The sequence below is a fragment of the Suricata suricatta genome, chromosome 2 (genome assembly GCF_006229205.1).
Source record: "Suricata suricatta isolate VVHF042 chromosome 2, meerkat_22Aug2017_6uvM2_HiC, whole genome shotgun sequence".
In the NCBI taxonomy this organism is placed as follows: Eukaryota; Metazoa; Chordata; class Mammalia; order Carnivora; family Herpestidae; genus Suricata; species Suricata suricatta.
In genome coordinates, this window is record NC_043701.1 from 67,588,424 (window position 1) to 67,607,094 (window position 18,671).

Below are 18,671 nucleotides of genomic sequence, written 5' to 3' on the forward strand. Positions count from 1 at the left end.
GTGCAAAACCAGGTAGGGCAACCCAACCAAAAGCCAGTGACCACACTGGCAATTTAGTGTCCTCTATAAGCTGAACCAGCATTGGATCAGGGCATGCAGAAAGCAGGATGTCTGTATGAATTTTGAGTGACTTTGAGGAGACTTCTGGGAAACAGTCTTTGTTAATTAATTACTAGTTACTGTGTTTCTAGCTGCTGCATCTCTAGCTGCCAAATCTAGAAGTCATTTTGGAATACTGACATACTCAAAGAGATATTTTTTAAGACATTGAATTCTGTAGGGAAATGCAGTAAATACCCAGTTAGGAAATATGCACTCCAAGTGATCATCATGTGTGTATATCATTAGATCTCCTGAGTTTTCACTAGATTTACATTTAAAGATTTTAGTTATATATACCAATTTGAAGAAATGTAAAACTAAGTCACATTTAAAAACCTTGAGAAATATTTGTTGAAATACCATTTGAAAAACAGCTGTTTTCCATTTAAGCCTAGTACTTTATTCCCCCCCACCTCCCTCTTTCTCTCTGGCTTGGAAAAACACCTCAATGCTATTCTTGTTAGAATTACAAAATATTCTTTACCTATATTTATTTTATAAATACAAATAAATATCAGGATTCTGCCTATCGTCTATAACTTAGAACTTGTGTGGTAAGGTGAATAATGTTTATTAATTTTTAACATAAAATCACTATTTTCAGATGGGTAAGAGAGATTTTTCTCAGGAAAATTTAGGAGGTCTACATTGGTTTTGTAAACTAAGTACAGCAGGAATGATTTTAATACATGCTTGAAAAACAAAACTCCAGAAATTCAAATAATATAATCTTGTCCTCAAAATATATAAGGCTGTACAGAGTGGAAGCAGGTTTCTATACATGAGAGCTTTCAAAATAACTCTTACACATTTATAAATGAAGAATCAAACTCGTCACAATACCAAGGATTGACTCTATACAATTTATTAAAAAGTGATTGAACAATCTGAATCTCCTATAGAACTGTCATATTAATGTGTTTCCACTTTGTGGTCCTTTCTGCTTTTGTTGTTGCTAATGTCATTGTTGAAATTAGAGTAGACAAATCCATTTGTGCCTGTCTTGACCATTGTCCTTTCTGAACAACACTGTGCCCTCTCCAGTCTCTATTGGTATAAAACAAGTGACATTTCTCCCAGACCACAATAGATGTGACAGAGCCCTATGGCATTTTCTCACGGATAGCTGGGGCAGTCATATTGTCCTGCACAGAAATTTGAGTTGAAAACATATGGGGAAAATGAAGCTATTATCAGTGGGAAATAAAGCTGAAATAATGCATGAGGTAGATTTACGGGCATCATGGCTATGCTAAGTTGAGTTTATGAGAAGAAAAAACTCTAAACAGGAAAATAGCATGTATATTCATAGCAGTTGGTAAGAGGTAGAGAAATACAGTTAGAGATGAGCTATGTTTTCAGCATTTCTTTAATCTAGCATACTTGAGGTTTATAGAAAACTTGAGATGTTAAGGCCTGAGTCTTTATGGGAAGACTTAGGAGTCCTATAGGAGACCTCTGTGTTAAACACTTTTAGGTGGCCCAAATGCTGTAAAATCTTCTCCAGGGTGTGTTTGGTATTTGGCATCACCTGAGCCATCATTACCATTTTCAACTATTTGCTCTAATATAACATTTTAGTCTATATTGTTTATTAAACTAATATAGAATTGTCCTTAAGAAATTGCTGTTTTTTTAAAACGTCATTTGCATCTCCATCGGTACCAACACAGAAAGAAAACTTTTATTAAGCTATTATTGTATACAAGACACATTATTACCTGTGTACTTATGAGGAGAAAATTCGGAGGGATTCCTAAGGGGGCACTAAATGAGGGAAGTATTAGCAAGCCAAGAACGAAGTGATATTGCCTGCTGATTGGAGGCTTTCAGCACCACAGAAAGGAAGTAAAGAAAAATCCCTGTTCAAATGCCAGTTCTTCAGAGAGTTGAGACCTGAAAGGCAAGAGTAAATAAATTTTAGAGTCAGGGTGATCCAAGCAGAGGGAACAACTAGCACCAAGTCTCTGATGCAAAAATGAATTGACATCTTCATTCTAAGAGGAGAAACTGAGATCCTGGGCATTGAAGATCACATAGCAAAGCTGGGACTCATACGAAATATTTTCACTTCAAGCACATTTATCTTCCTAAAGGAATAGAAAACCAGATGTAATGTGCATGAATTACATAGTCTCTGAAAATCACTTTTATCTTCTCAAATATAGTCAATAATTCCCATAGTAGAAAAATCATATCCTATAAAAGATAAGAACATTAACAAAATGAAATATAAAATTCATGTCGTAGAGGGGTATTCTATAATACAGGAAATGTTTATCATCTATTGTAAAAAGTAGACTTACAGAGTATGTAGTCTGTCTACATACCATCTGTCTACACTTCTGTCCAAAAGATTCTAGATGAGTCTGAGCTATGTGGGCTGTGGTCTTTGGGAGGGGTTTGAGCCTCAGTGGGCATATGTACACTCAGAATCCTTACAGAAGTGGGGCGGGCATCTGTGCTAGGAGGTACCCTGATGGTGAATGTGGGAGCCAGAGCAGAATGAAGGAGGCCAGGTTGGGGTGTCAGGACCCAAGGGAGGTTGGGAGACCTTCCATGCAGAAAAGGGCCTGGTAAAGCTCATCACAATCTGAGAGGGAAAAGAAAGCAGTTTGTCCAGGGACGGTGGTGAAAGTGGCAGATTATATACAGGCCAGGAGCTGCATACAGGGAGATGGATACTATTAATAATTATATTAAGAATGAGAGTCTGATTCCTCACTTCAGTGAAGAGATATGAAAAAGAAAACTAGAAGGACTCTCTGTGTTATATAGAAATTGGAGATATCAATATTAACTCATGGTTTTAGATAGGTAGCTATAAATATAAGTGTGTGTTTACATGTATGCATATACATTTATACTGTGCATGTGTGAGGGCATGTGTGTATAACTAGCACCTAGATTTTGATGTCTACTACCATTTTCTACTGAAAGAAACCAGGACTCCTTATAAAAGTGAAAAAAAAAGACAAAAAAAGAAGGTTGATTTCAACAAGGCTGAAGAAAGAAAGTACAGGATGAGTCCAGTGTGCACTGCTGTACCAGAAAGGCAATGATCACAGACTAATGGGGAAGTGTCAAAAGGGCACAGAAGCTAGAAGAAATGACTCCCACTCCTCACGTTTGGAATAATTGGAGCCTCAAAATAAATGCTATTAATGTACTATAACCCTTCAAATAAAATAGGAATCCACAAGTCTATATTATAAAAATTAGAATTTTGATAAGGGGCAGGGTATTTATATTATCATAAAAACTTTCTCTTCCCTCAGATTTTTTTCCTTACTTGGTCCTCCTCTGCTGCTGTCCGCATCCTTTTTCTGATGGGGTTCCGCAGTCTGTCCTCAGCCCCAAGCACTCCGTACACGAAATGGACAATGAATAAACACAACCCTGAAATTTAGGAGCTCTCCTTGACCTCTGTCTTTCCCTAAATTCCTAAAACCAAAAAATAATGTTTGCAGTTTTTACCATTTCTCAGAACTTTACTCTCTATTCCAACCCAACTATTTCTACGTCAGTGCAAGCAGAGATCACTGCTTACTTTGCAGCCTCCCTGCCTCTAGTTCACTGGTTAATTTATGCTGACATTCATTCATCAAGTATGTATTTAAATTTTCTGTCATAGTACAAAACAGATGTCCCCTGCTCTCAGGTAACTTAGAGTCTAGCGATGATTAATGAACTAAGTTAATAATTATGAATTGATCTTTACAGTACAATTGTGATAAGGAATACAAACTAAGATCATAAGATACAACTTTAAAAATAGATCTAATGAGGATGATTATAAATGTCATTATCAAGAAATTTGTAGTTGAGCTATAGTCTGAAAACAAGAGTGATTTTTAATTGTGAGATAGGCATGATAGAAAATGCCAAATGATAGAGACTGCACATGCCAAATCCTCAAGGGAGGAAGAAGGAATGCACGTTCTGAACACCAGAATAAGCCAGTGTGGCTAAGGAATAGTGAATGAGGGAGAAAGAGAAGATGTGGATTTGAGGGGTAATTGGAGGGAATATTAACATGAGTCTGGATGTAATCAACCTGCTCTGCTCGTGTTAAGGAAAGATAGGTATTAAGGATGAGTTCTGAATATCTGATTTTATCAACTATTTGGATGTGATCAAGTTATTTGCTTTGTAAAAGAACACTGGAATAATCCCAGGTTTACAATGAGAGAGGAGGGAAAAGAACATTACTTTCAGTTTCAGATATAATGACTTTCATTTCCCTCTAGAAGCTCTTAGTGGTGGCACTGGAGCTCAGAGGAGACTTGATGGACACAGAAACTTGAGAGTAGTTATAGATAAAAGAAGACTTTTAGGGGCACCTGAATGGCTCCATTAGTTACGCATCTGACTCTTGATTTTGACTCAGGTCAAGATCACACAGACTGTGGGATCAAGCACTGTGTTGGGCTTCATGCTTCGGATTCCCCCTTTCCCTGTCTCTCTTCCCATCTGCTGCTCACACTCTCCCTCTCTTTCTCTCTAAATAAATAAACTTTTTAAAAAATGAAGTCTGTTTAGATACAAAGGAGTCAAAGAAGCTAAAGGAAGGAAGTCTATCTAAATGGAAGTGATTTATAGCCCTGATTTTTGCTGACATATCAGATTAACAACTGAAACACAGCCATTGACATTCACCATGTGAAGGTCATTGATACCTGTAGGATAAATTACTTTAAGAGTCAAACATGCCAGGCAACAAGTGGAGTGGTGGCTCAGGTTCAACCATGTCACGTGACATTCCTGACCTTCTCACATCCACATCAGGGCAGTTGATCACATTACTCATCGCCCCCACCTATCAAAGCCCCTCAGAAACATTACCATTCATTCACGCCCCAATCTGAATTCTTTTTGTCAACAAACCTTTTGCACTTATTGTGTTTATTTGCAGTTCATATGACTGTTGATGTGTACTGTGATTTCTATACATACTTCTCTCTCCCTATAAAGATAGTAGCTCTCTGAGGGCAAGGAGCCTATGTTTTTCATCTTTGCTTCCTCTGTGACTTGCACATGGGAAACAAATATATGTTTAATTATATTTTCTTAATTTTTCTATTACTCATGAGTTGTTTTCAATGGATTTCTCATTATCCTGTTTCTCTTTTTTATGTTCATTTCTGAAAGAAGCTGACAAGATGTTTCCGAGGAAGCTTTGCCAGGTGTTGGCACATTCACGGAGTCACCATGGATACACGTTCTGCTCCTCAGCTTTTAAGTCAAGAGTCTTAATTTTACCAGTTAATGTTTTGGTGACCAGGTTCTATTCACAACCACCAAGTTTACCAACCATGCTTATGATATACATACAAACATGCATATGCTAAAGATAATATACTGTCCTATGTTAAATATTCCAAATTAAAGAACAGTTTGCATGATTATGAAACATAGAAAAGGTAACAAACACATTAACATTCAGCTTTTATGTGATTTCCATATTTGATGTTTTGACAAAGGGAAAAAAGTGAAAGAAAAGACAGAATCTGTAGATACAATGAGGCTACTTGATGAAATGGGAAGAACAGAGTGTTTTTGAAATTGAAAATTGACCAGATAGCAATTCCAACTGTGCTTCGTCGAAACTGCTTTATCAGTGAACCAGGAATGACAAAACCTTCCAAATAGAGTTATTATGAGAATTAAATGGGTCAATTTATGAAAAGTTCCTAGATGCTATTGATAATATTGAGATGTAATATAAATATTGATTCTCATTCTTTCATCCTGATTTATATCAGTATATTCTATTTTATGTCCCTGTATCCCAATTCTCCATTTATATGAGAAAATGTGTGTTTCCTACTCTCTTCACATCATTTTCCAGCTGAAGTACTATTTTATTTGTCAGTATTTTCTGGAATCATTGAAATAAGAGATCCCAGAGACTCTGGAGTGACAGGAAAGCAAACACGACTTTGTACACTCAAAATAAAATGTAAGTGTACGATCAATACTATGTAAACCCCAAGCCCAGATCATCAAAGCATGTTAGAATATCCAGAAAATAATTCTTGGAAAACTGTGTGCAAGTGAATATTCTAGAAGTGTTTCATTTGGGGAGGCAGAATCTAGGAAGAAATGCTGTCCCTATGTTGAAAACTGACCTCTGTGCTCAGGAGTCTTCATATGTAACACGAAGACAGAGTTTGGGTATAAAGAAAAATGACAGTTTCATTGCTTTCCCAGGCAAAGGAGCTGGTAGCAGGCTAAGGGCTTCAAAACTGCAGGCCCACCTGGAGGAAAGGGCTGGAGAGTGAGAGGGAAATTCACTGTTTAGCTGGTTTGACAGAAATTGCATATGCGCTGACAACCTCCTTTGTTTTCAAGGTGATACCTGGTTCCTTAAACTAAAGGCTAAGAAGGGAAGGTGGGAGGTTTGTGGAAGAGAAGAAAAAGGGTATTTAGTTTAAAATCAAGCCCTGTTGTTGGGGCGCCTGGGTGGCTCAGTCCGTTGAGCATCCGACTTCAGCTTAGGTCATGATCTCACAGCTCATGAGCCCTGGGTTGGGCTCTGTGCTGACAGCTCAGCACAGAGCCTGGAGCCTGCCTCAAATTCAGTGTCTTCCTCTCTCTCTCTGCCCCTCCCCTGCTCACACCCTCTTTCAAAAAATAAATAGACATTTTTAAAACTCAAGATTCGCTGAAGCTTTAGTACAGTCGTTTTGATTTTAAGCTATTTCACTAACACAAATTCTCTCAGGCCCTGAGCCTTGCTAAACTACTAGGATGGTTAATTTTCTGTGTCATCCTGACTGAGCCAAGGATGTCCAGAGATTTGGTGGAACTTTACCCTGTTCCTGGATGGGATTCACATTTGAAGTGGTATCCTGAGTAAAAGGGATTGCCCTCCTCAATGTGAGTGGGTCTCATCTAATCAGTTGAGAACCCAAATAAAACAAAAAGGCTTGAGCCTACTTTGAGGAGGAAAGAACTAGCTTGGCCTAATTGCCCTGAGCTGGAACATCAGTTCTTTCCTGCTTCAGACACTGACTCAAAAACTGGCTCTTCCTGTGGCTGCAGCCTGCCAGCTTCGGATTGGAACCACATCCATCAGCTCTCCTGGAATGCAACTGGCATATCTTAGGACTTGTCAGCCTCTGTAAGCACATAAGTCGATTTCTTATAAGAAATCTTTCGATAGATAGAGATATGCACATGACATGTGACATACATATGTGTGTACTGGTTTATATACATGTGTACTTATATCTAAGTCCGAATGGCTCCCTAGGAGCACTACTATACCTACCCTGAAGAAATAGGGAGGATGAAGGGGCCTGGTGAGGGTTCTCCCTGTGGCACAGCTGATGCAAGCTCACTGTAGATTATCTTCAATATTTACCCCCTCAGCCAACGCCTCTGGCTGTCTTGATTGCTCTAGCATGCTAAAAGCATACTGTGACTAGACATATTTAGAAGCCTTTGCCAGCCTTTAAATATTTTCCAAGATATTCAGGTAAACAGACTTCTGAGTTGTTCTAGAAAAACACATCATGTAGATGTTTTCTGTTTGACATAGTCAATAGTACCTTGACATTTTTATGTATTTGTAAAGAAATATCTAATCCAGCCTAAAAGTGTTTATTAAAGATATTGTTGAAGCTAAGAGCACCCTGTACACACTGTATGTTAGCCAATTTGACAATAAATTATATTTTTAAAAAGTGATTTAAAAAATGTCTCCCCATGAGCTCCTGCTCTCTGCACACTTAGGCTCATAAACACTTAGAGCATCCATAAATGTTTAGATGAGAAATGGAGCATCATATTTTATTCTGAATTGAAACATGCTAATTATACTTGATTGAAAATAGTTTGAATTTTAGTTAATCAGCTCCTGTCAAAATCTGCCCCATACGTGTTTTCTTTAGGTAGTTTATTTGCTCTGGAATTTTTTATAGAAAAACAATACAATGGTACCTATGGTTCATTTTACATAATCTTTTGGAATTTTTGTAACAGATGAGCCACAGCATAAGATTTTAACTATAAAAGGGCTCCAGAAGCAAATTTACATTTAAGAAAATGGTCACTCTAGATAAGATTCAGTCAGTAACATAATTTTTATTACAGAATTAACTTTCTGATGTGAATCTTTTCCTAACTGGTACACAAGGATAGATAAATGACAAACATAAAAACTTCCTTGTTTTCTCCCATTCATGTTGAAAGGAAAACAAATTTCTTCATTTACTGTTCTAACAACTACTTTTCAAAAAAAAATAAAATCATTATTCTCCTACAGATATAAAAATTAACAGGTATTAAGGGTGTTATTTTAACCTGTAGTCGATGAGAAAACCTGGAAGATGTTATAACTCAGTCTGATGAGAATCTTAAGACACACTTGAGTATTGAAATAAATATGCAGATGTATGTAAGCTGGTTTTTTCAGAAGATGGGGAAGAAAGAGTGGAATCAATTGAATCTCTGCCTGAACAGGAAAGAATTTCTATGACTACAGACAAGAATTATTTTGCATTGTTATACATTATCTATAGAAAGGTGCAAAATCACTTCCATACAATCCGAATAAGATAACCCAAAGGGGTATCCTCTAAAATGTAGAAATCCAGTTTTTCACTAAAGACAAAATTCGCAATTCAGCCTGTTTTCTACAGCTGTTGATAGCAGAAATATTGGCATTTAAATCTGTTTGGGTTCTTTTAGCATATAACAACCAAAAATTTCATAGATCTTCAAAGAAACCCTTCATCTATAGCAGTACTCCATCTCAGCCGGGGGCACGCAGCAATTCAAGGACCCAGATTAGCTCTAAAAACAAAGAAAAGACCCAACTGCTTAATCTTGTGAGGCTCAAGTTGGTTGATGCTTTCTGTTATTTCTCTGTCCATCTATTGAACCAGTCTAGTATTTAAGAAATAACAATAAATTGAGCTTTATTATTTAGCACAATCATATTTACAGTTTCTAGTATTTCTAATTTTTTCTATACACGAATATTTCTATACAGTTTCTTTAAATTGTAAAATACACATATCATAAAACTTGCAATGCAACCATTTTGAGTGTACCATTCACTGGCATTAGGTACACCAACAATGGTGTGTAACCATCACCTAGACATCCACTTTTATCCTAGATGTTTCTAGGACATTCCTAAGAGAAAACTGGAATGGGGTAGGAAGAAGAAGCTACAATATGTTTGACCTAAAGAAATGTGTTCCTTGTCAACATGTGTTTTTAAAAACATTCAGTGGTTGTATGGAAAACAATTTGACAATAAAATATTATGGAAAAAATAAATAAATAAAAACATTCAGTGGCACTTGGGTGGCTCAATCAGTTAAGTGTCCGACTTTGGCTTAGGTCATGATCTCATGGTTCATGGGTTTGAGCTCTGCATCCGGCTCTGTGCTGAATGCTTGCTCACAGCCTGGAGCCTTCTTCGGATTCTGTGTCTCCTTCTCTCTCTGCCCCTCCCTTGCTCGTGCTCTGTCTCACTCTGTCTCTCAAAAATAAATAAGTGTAATAACAACAACAACAAACATTCATCTATCACTAATATATTACCATCTGTTTGTAAGTGAAAGTCTTTTTATAAAACCACCTTCAAAAGACTTTCTAACATGTCTTTGGTTTACTAACATAAAAGATGAACCTATTGCTATACAATAATAAAAAAAAATAGTTAAAGCCCCCTAACAGAGAGCATGTGTATAAATATCATTGGCCAAAAGGTTTCCTACTGAATCAGTAGAGTCACATTTAGGACCTACCCTCATGTTTGTGGGGTTTGCTGACTAGAATTTTTTTAAAATATGAGTAAATGATTTCACATTCGATTCCTGGACACTTTCTCCAGCCTGATTGTCTGTTGTCTGACTGGAACCCGCTACTTAGCAATCTGCTTCTAATCCGATTAATTTCGTTCATTGGAAACGATAAGACGAATAACACTAGCTCTCACAATGACAACTTATCAGACAGCTTGTATTGTATTGAATATGTATAGGTAAAGAAATTGAGCCTTTGATTGGTTAAATAATTGACCCTTGCCATGAGGCTATTAAGTAGTTGAACTTTAACTTATACATAATTCTTTCATTTCTTCACTCAGGCTTTTATGAAATACTGAAGCTCGGCACTGTCTAGATGCTAGAGCACAAAGATAAAAATTCATGCCTTAAGTGGCTCAGTTCTGTGTAGAGTCAAATATGTTCAATCAGGTGAATTAAATTGGATGGATCTGGACTGGAAAAATTGTGTTTGGAAGAATTCATAAGCAGTTCTTGCTTTTTACAGTGAATACTGAAATATCTTTGGGCAAGTTATTTATTTTGTTCTTAGAAATGACACTTTGATGATAGTCTATGGTCAGGGTATGATAAAGCAATTCCCTACACATTGTTCTTACAAGTCCTGATAATTGGTGAGCTGATTTCAAGTCATATGCTTTGACTTCACATATAAATGTAAATAAAGGATGTCCCTGAATATTTAGAAAACATTTTCTACTCAAATTTGGATTTAGGTTGACTTACATGTGAAGATTGTGGTTTGTTCTTTGGATATCTTTGTGTTTTTACCCAGGAATTTCCTCAAAAGATTGGTGTAAATCTATAATATGAATGCACAGGAGGGTTATTTTCTATTCATAACAGTGCAAATATTACAATAAGGAATTGCACCAGATTTAGAGAAGGACTACTTAGAGTGAGTAGGCTTTGTCCTAAGAATAGTGTTATTAAAAGCTGAAGAGCCTGAGTCTTGGATGTGTGTTATCAGTCATTGCATGTATTTTGATAAGTTCATAATGATGAGAATGTGTTACCTCAAAGGAAGAGGATAGACCTACTGTAGATCATTCCAGGAAGCCAATGCATTCTTGTTTAATAGGCAGTTGGGTCTAGGTTGTAAAATTTAGGAATGCCTGCAGCTTCACTGTGGTGAAATTGACCTTCGCTCTGTAGGTAGGGACTCTGTGCATAGTTTTTGTCCCAACGGTTCTAAGACTCACCCCTTATTGCAGGAGCTTGTTTATTCCATGAGATGCACTCAGGCTATTCCAAGTCTTCTGGAAAATTTGAATTTCAAAGCTCAGTTTTAGTTGCAGTATCATGAGTGAGCATCATTGCTTCTTCCAGGAAGCGGGGATGGGGATACCTGCTAAGATCACCATCAGATTGTGGCTGCCCCTACAGAGAGATCAGTCAAAGCTTTGTATGTGTTTCTTCCACTTTCGTATTTCATGGCAATCATTTATTCATTTATACTTCTCTGTTTAAATCTTTATTATCTTTCTCCTCTGATCAGACTGTAAGCTTCCTGAAAGAAGTGGCCAAGAGTGTCTGGTTTGCCTACCACAGTGACCAATACAGAAGAGATGCTAAAATAATAATAATAACAATAATAATAATAATAATAATAATAATAATAATAATTCTTGAATGAGAGGAGCAGTGTTATTTGAAGAAGAGGTGGCAGTAAGAGGATAAGGAATCAGCCAAAAGAAAAGAAGAAATCTCAATTTAAAATCAAAATGGGAATTGAAATGGGAAAATGCCCATAGGGATTACAATAAACAAAAACAGAAGTCAAGCCATAGTTCCATACACGTCTGCATCCATGTACAGGGGAGGACATGGTCCCAATGAATAACTTTAAAGTGGTGGTGGGGGTCCAAATAATAAACTGGCTTTCTGATTATGCCACATGAAATAGTATATTTCACTGTGCTTATGATAAGTATGCATATGTGTGAGCCTAAAAACATTTGTAATACTCATATACTGAATCTCAAGTCAAGGGCCATGTTAATAAGCATAACTAGTAAGTAGTATGAACTAGGTGATTGATGATAATACATTGCTTTTTAATAAATGAAAGAACTTCTCAAGAAGGTTTCTACTACAAGTATGTAGTAGTTGCTAAAATTTATTGTCCTACTGTTTTAAAGAGTGGGATTATGTAATAGCTGTAGCTATATTTTAAAACTGGAGGGGTGCCTGGGTGGCTCAGTCAGTTAAGCCTCTAATTCTTGATTTTAGTTCAGGTGATGACCTCACAGTTTGTAAATTTGAGTCCCGTATTGGGCTCTGCACTGACAATGCAGACAGACTCTCTTTTTGCCCCTGCCCTGCTCTCTTACTCTCTAAATAAATTAATTAACATAAAAAATAAAATAAACTGGAGTCTCAGTCTATTTGGACTGCTCTAACAAAAATACCAGACACTGGGTAACTTTTAAACATCAGATTTTTATTTCTCACATTTCTGGAAGTTGGAAGTCCAGGATGAGTGTTGGAAAACTAGAAAGAATGAGGGCAATTTAAAATAGTCACAGTATTTTATAACCCAGTAAAGAACGGCCTGATATTTTCATCAACGATAGAGTCAGTCAACAAAAATGCACCATCTAACTCCTTCCAACGGCACTTCACATGCCAGCAAGTTCTCCCCGACTCTAAAACCAGAAGTACGAATTGTAATGGGATTGTTTAGCCATTTAATTACTGATTAAAAATATATGTATTAATCTATAATAAAAGATTTTATTTTGTTTCTTTTGTTTCAAAATCTAGCATTCTCAGTATTTGCATTATGGATTTATTGTATCTGAGAAGCAGCAGAGAAATATTTAGTTACAGAATCATGAAATAAAGATTAGGTCTTATCCATCTGATCTCCAAGGAGTTTCTGAAAGAAACAGAACTATAAGGGAATTAATATCAAGGGCATTTGTTTACTGAGTCTTTATTCATTTTCATGGTCGAAGGCTGCCTTGCAAACTAAATGGGATTCATATGTTTCTACCTCTTCCAATCCTGGCATGCCAGAGCTCTTCTGGAAATGACACCTTTATTATCTTCATTTTACGTGCTTTTAATTTTTTTCTCACGGCCATTTGTTATCTCCTCGGTAATCAATTTTACTGTCCACGCTCTATAAGCAAAATCAAGAACTATGATTTGGTAGATTACACAAATGGATTGTTTCATGCAAGGTACAAGCAGAGTTTGCCATCCTCTTCCCACCCCACTTAATAGATTTTTTCAGAAAATTCATCCCAGAAAAGCATTTATCTTCTGTGGCTTTATCTTAAGGGTACCATCAACATTCTCAATAATTACCACATTGTAGTTCACTTGTTTGATTGCCTTTTGTGCTCTTTGAGGAAGAACAATACAGCCTGTTTTCTCTTAGTGTTTTCCTAGAGCAATTTTATATCTTTAGAACAGGCTTCCAAATATCTTCTTGAATACAAAGAACTCTATTCTTCCATTCAAAGTGAGAGAATTGTACAAATAACCACCCTTACACATCACTGGATTGTGAGGAATAAATAGCACCGTTAAGAGCATTAAACACATTTAAAATTACATCAGTCATTTAAAATCTATTGTCATACTTCAAACACTTGAATTGGAAAATTTAAGCATTATCATTACAAAATATTAATAAAACACCCACAGTGAACAATTTCCCACCTAATAAAATTCAATTTCAAAGTCCACAAATTCTGAAGACTTTATATTTTTTCTAGTAGTTTTATTTATGGCAAAATTAATACTTTTAAAATTGAACTTGAAAATGAGAGACCAGAACCTGATCTCATTTCTGAATTTGTACCACTATTGCAAGAAACAAATGAATGGAGCCCCAAAAAGATGTTTAGTCAGACATAATTTTTATACATTTCTAAACCACCTTCCTAGGTCACCAACATATTGACAATATTATTATAGATTATGTATATTGCTTATTTTCCATTTTAGTCAACATGTGATACAGTATAGTTATGAGGCACTATCTTTGATCATAATATTTTATTGTTCAGATGAGCTGGCTTGGGTTTATGATTCTGTTAGAAAGTTTCATTTGAATAATAAAGCAAATATTAGACTAATATTGTGTTTCTTTTTTAATGAGAGTCATTTATAGCTATTTAAGGTTTTGTTGAATTTTTATTATTTCATTACTGTTTGGAAGTTTATAGAAAAGTTTCTTTTAATCCATGTGTGTGCTGAAATCCCAACAGAACTTGCTAAACTTTACCTGTTATTTCTTTTGAACGTAAAAGGGAAGTAAAATGGAAAGCACTTTTGCAAATCAGAGATGTAACAAAAAAAGTGTGTTTCAACAGGAAACTACGCATCCTCCATACTACAGTCTTCTAGGTTATCAGATTCCATCTGTTCGTTGTTTTTGAGATATTTTGCAATTTTTAAAATAAATTGTAGGTAGCTGATAATTTCACATTCTGTCTCTTCCAGAAGTGATTTAATTCGTTTCCTCACGCTGTGAAAAAGCTAGTTTTGTCTCCATTTGCAATTCATCTCAACACAGCTTTATTCCATATTAATTCACACTGTTTTGACTTTACTTTGAGTCACTGGTAGCCTCTGCCTCATATCATGAATAAAATACATTCTTCAGTATATGTTTGCTTTCATTTCTGTATCAGAGACAGTTTACCATTTTAAAAAATTCTTTTAACAATAATTTTCTTGAGAGAGAGTGAGAGTGTGAGCAGGGGAGGGGCAGAGAGAGAGAGGGAGACATAGAAGGCTCCAGGCTCTGAGCTGTCAGCACAGAGCCTTATGTGGAGCTCGAACTCACCAACTGCAAGATCATGGCCTGAGTCATGACATGAGCACCCAAGTGCTGTTTTTACTATTGTCTGGAAATTATCTTACAGCAGAATTTTCCTAAGATTACTGCTACAGTAGAATCATCCAGAAGCAGAGGCAGAGATTGGGGTATGTGATATTTATTAGAGACTAATAACTGAAAGAGAAAGATACAAAGCAGAATTGCCAAGGAATAAGTGGAATTGCAAAGCAGGCCTTCAGTTGACTCTATCAACCTGATACATGGCCAGTAAATTTCCTCTAGTAGTCATTTATCTCCTCTGCCTCAGTCACTCGATGCAGGCTATTCCAAGGACAGTGTCAGCAGAGGTGGCTCTCTGCCACTGAGGCAGACCCTGTTTTGATCATTTGTTCTCTTCCACATAAAAACACTTGACTGAAAGACACCTACATATCACCATACAATTTCTTGTCTGCACTTTCAGAGTGTTTCACAAGGCTGGTGAGTCCACATAGGAAACAGCTGGAAGCGATTTCCACATGGAACTACTAGGATAATGGTATCCAAACTGCACTTGGAAGTGACTTTGATGTTCTTTGATATAGCCCCTTCATCAACCTGTCCCCTTGGCCAGATCCCGGAAATGCTTGCAGCTTCCCGTGAACAATGAGCACTAGAGAAGTGCAGATTAGGAGACGGTAGAGTGAGGGGCGCCTGGGTGGCTCAGTCAGTTGAGTGTCAGACTTCGGCTCAGGTCATGATCTCTCAGTCTGTGAGTTCGAGCCCCGTGTAAGGCTCTGTGCTGACAGTTCAGAGCCTGGAGCCTGCTTCTGATTCTGTGTCTCTCTGCTCCTCTCCTGCTCATACTCTCTCTCCCTGCCCCCTCTGCGTCTCTCTCTCTCTCAAAAAATAATAAACATTAAAAAAAAGGAGAAGGTAGAGTGAAAAAAAGATGTGATTTATTCAAATACAGTTTTAAAATATTTTATACTTACCAATTTGACAAAACGTATAACCACATGAAAATGTGGGAAGGTCCTCCCTCTGGCTTCTTCCAAGGGGCTCGCTTTGAAACTTAAGCATCATGCTCTTCATAGCCAAGCGATTCCTAAGTCTATATATGAATACAGTGTCCTACGCGAGCCCAGAGGATAGAATGGCTAATCCTGCCTCATGGACTAAGAGGAAAACCTTGCCAGGGAGAGCTCTGATGTTGCCAGCAGAGCAGAAGCAGTAGCTAGAGAGAAAATATTGACCCTAAAAATGAACAGGAGACACTTTCAATGGATGTAGCTTTAAATATCTGGGTTGGATAAATGTCCTAAATTTGAATGTTTATCTCAACCCCAGCTGTTTTTTGAAAACTAACTACGTTTGGCAAATAGGAACATAAATATTCTGGGAATAAACTCACTGATTAGATTGTTCCCTTCCTCTATGAACTTTTACCAGAAGAACCCTTGCCTGGTTCCAGAGTAAAGTTGAGGTACGTATTTAGGCTTGATTTTTTAAAAGGTAGACACAGGTTATCAACAATCTGCTTATAATAATGATCCAAAAAAATCAGTGTATCTTTAATGCTTCCCCCACACTCTGTTCCTTTATTATTCTTGTTTCTTCACATTCCGTCCTCCAACTATTCCCTTCTTTTTTTAACACACACCATTTGTCATGGACTGGAAGTTTGTGTTCTCCCCAAAATCCCTATGTTGAAATCTAATCCTCGGTGGGATGATATTTGGAAGCAGGGCTTTAGGAGGTAATTTAGGAGTGCCCTTCTAAGAACTGGCCCTGGAGGCAGCTCTCGGGTTTTCTACCACGCAAGGACACGGCGTGGAGGCAGCAGTCTGCATCCTGGAAGAGGATTCTCACTGAAACCTAACCATGCTGGCACCCCAGTCGTGGACTTCTGGACTCCGGAACTGGGAGAAATAAACTTCTGATACTTGTAAGCCACCCAATCTATCCTACTTTGTTAGGCCATCCTGAACGAAGACACCATTAGATGAGAATTCTAGTTATCTTCCTTCCCAATTCTTTCCTAATATGCCCTCTGGAAAACCTTACTCAGTAAGGAAACCTTTCTACATCCTTTCTATGTTCCTTCTGTCATCTTGTCTTAACAGATGTCTGACTCCTTTTCCTACTGAGGGGGATCACTGTTCTCGTGCCAAAACCTAGGCTAACCATACAGCTTACCACGCTAATTGGAAAATTCCGAAGGGTTAAAAGAGGATCTTTGTTTATTACTCCAGGGTAACGAACATAAACTTGCACTGGCCGGGCAAACAAAGATGTACGTCACTCTGCGCCAAGCCCAAACAGCAGGGGACTGGAGCCACATAAAAACAAAATGTAGAATCTCTTACATTCCCATTGCGCTTCCACAATTTTTTTTCACTATTAACTATTTATCATACAGAGAATTGCCTTTCCAACCTAGAACAAGGTGCTCAGGCTGAATCCTGTCCCCTGCCTATTTTTATAAATAAGCCTGTGTCAGAAAACAGTCACATTATTCATTCATATGTTGTTTGGCCTATTGCAGATACAATGGCAGAGTTGCATAGTTGCAACAGGAACAGAATTCATGGCAAAGCCTGGAGTATTTTCTATCTCTGTATGGAAATATGTTGTGGATCCCTAGATTTGATGCGGGCTGGTGATATGAATGTCTGTATTCTTACTGTGAATATTTAAATGTTTATTTAAATATTAAATATTTAAAATTTTTGAATATGTAAACATTATGCCAAGCACATAGTAGACACTCAATATTTGTTTTGCAGCTGAATATCAAAATGCAAAATATAGGCACAGTAAGTAGTAGAGCGTGCTATTGTACGTGAATGGATGCATCAATTGAACAAAATAGAAAATGCAGAATCTCTGTAATATTTGTCAGTATTTAGAATATGGAAACAATATTTTCTACAGAAGGAAAAAGATGGCTTATAAAGTAAAAATTTTAAACATTCGAAAAAGCTATGTCAGACCTTTTGTTTGCAAGAAAAAAAAGATCTAGTTAGATAGGACCCCACACTTTGTGTATTTGTGTGAATACGTTGTAATTTTATTTTTCAGAAGCAAAAATGTCATGTGGCAACTTGCTTTTGGAAAAGACATTAAAAAATATCAAGGTAATAAGTTATCTATCTCATACAAATAAGAGCTTTAGAAGGACTCTATAATCATACAGCTCTCAAAGTGCAGTTAAATGAATCTCAGAACAATATGCTTTTAAGCAAAACAACAAAACAAAAATATCAACAACAACAAAAATTATGTAGAATCCATAAAGTGGTATGTGAAGAAGAAAAAATACAATCTGGAAATCCACATCCTGAAAGTGCTCTTTGAAAATCAAAGAAGCCCACTCTGTTTCTTTTAAAAATATTTATGGATATAAATGTCTCATTAGCAGTGCTCAGTCTCATAAGTCTGCTTCTATAATAACCTATAAGATATGGTGCCTGGTGGCTCAGTCGGTTAAGCATCTGACTTGGGCTCAGGTCACGATCTCATGGTTTGTGAGTTCAAGCCCCGTGTTGGGCTGTGTGCTGACAGCTCAGAGCCTGGACCCTGCTTTGGATTCTGTGTCTCCCTCTCTCTTTGTCCCTCCACCATTCACACTTTGTCTCTGTCTCTCTTCTCTCTCTCTCAAAAATAAACATTAAAAATATTTTAAAATGTATACATATATAATTACTTCTATCTGAAGGTTCAGCAATATTAGCATATTCTTCACCATAAAAAGGAATCAAGTTCTCATGCCACAATATCCGTGAACCTGCACTGGAAATAGAATGAAATCAATTAGGCTCTCAATTCCCCAAAACCCTAAGTGCAAAATTTTAACAAACCCAAGGCAAGGGGCCCTAGGTAAAAATGGATCTGGTCCCAACCATCCAAGAAAAACAGCACAACAGCTACTTTGTTTGAAGAGCCATTGACATTTTGGCAAGATATTAGCTTGAGAAAACCAA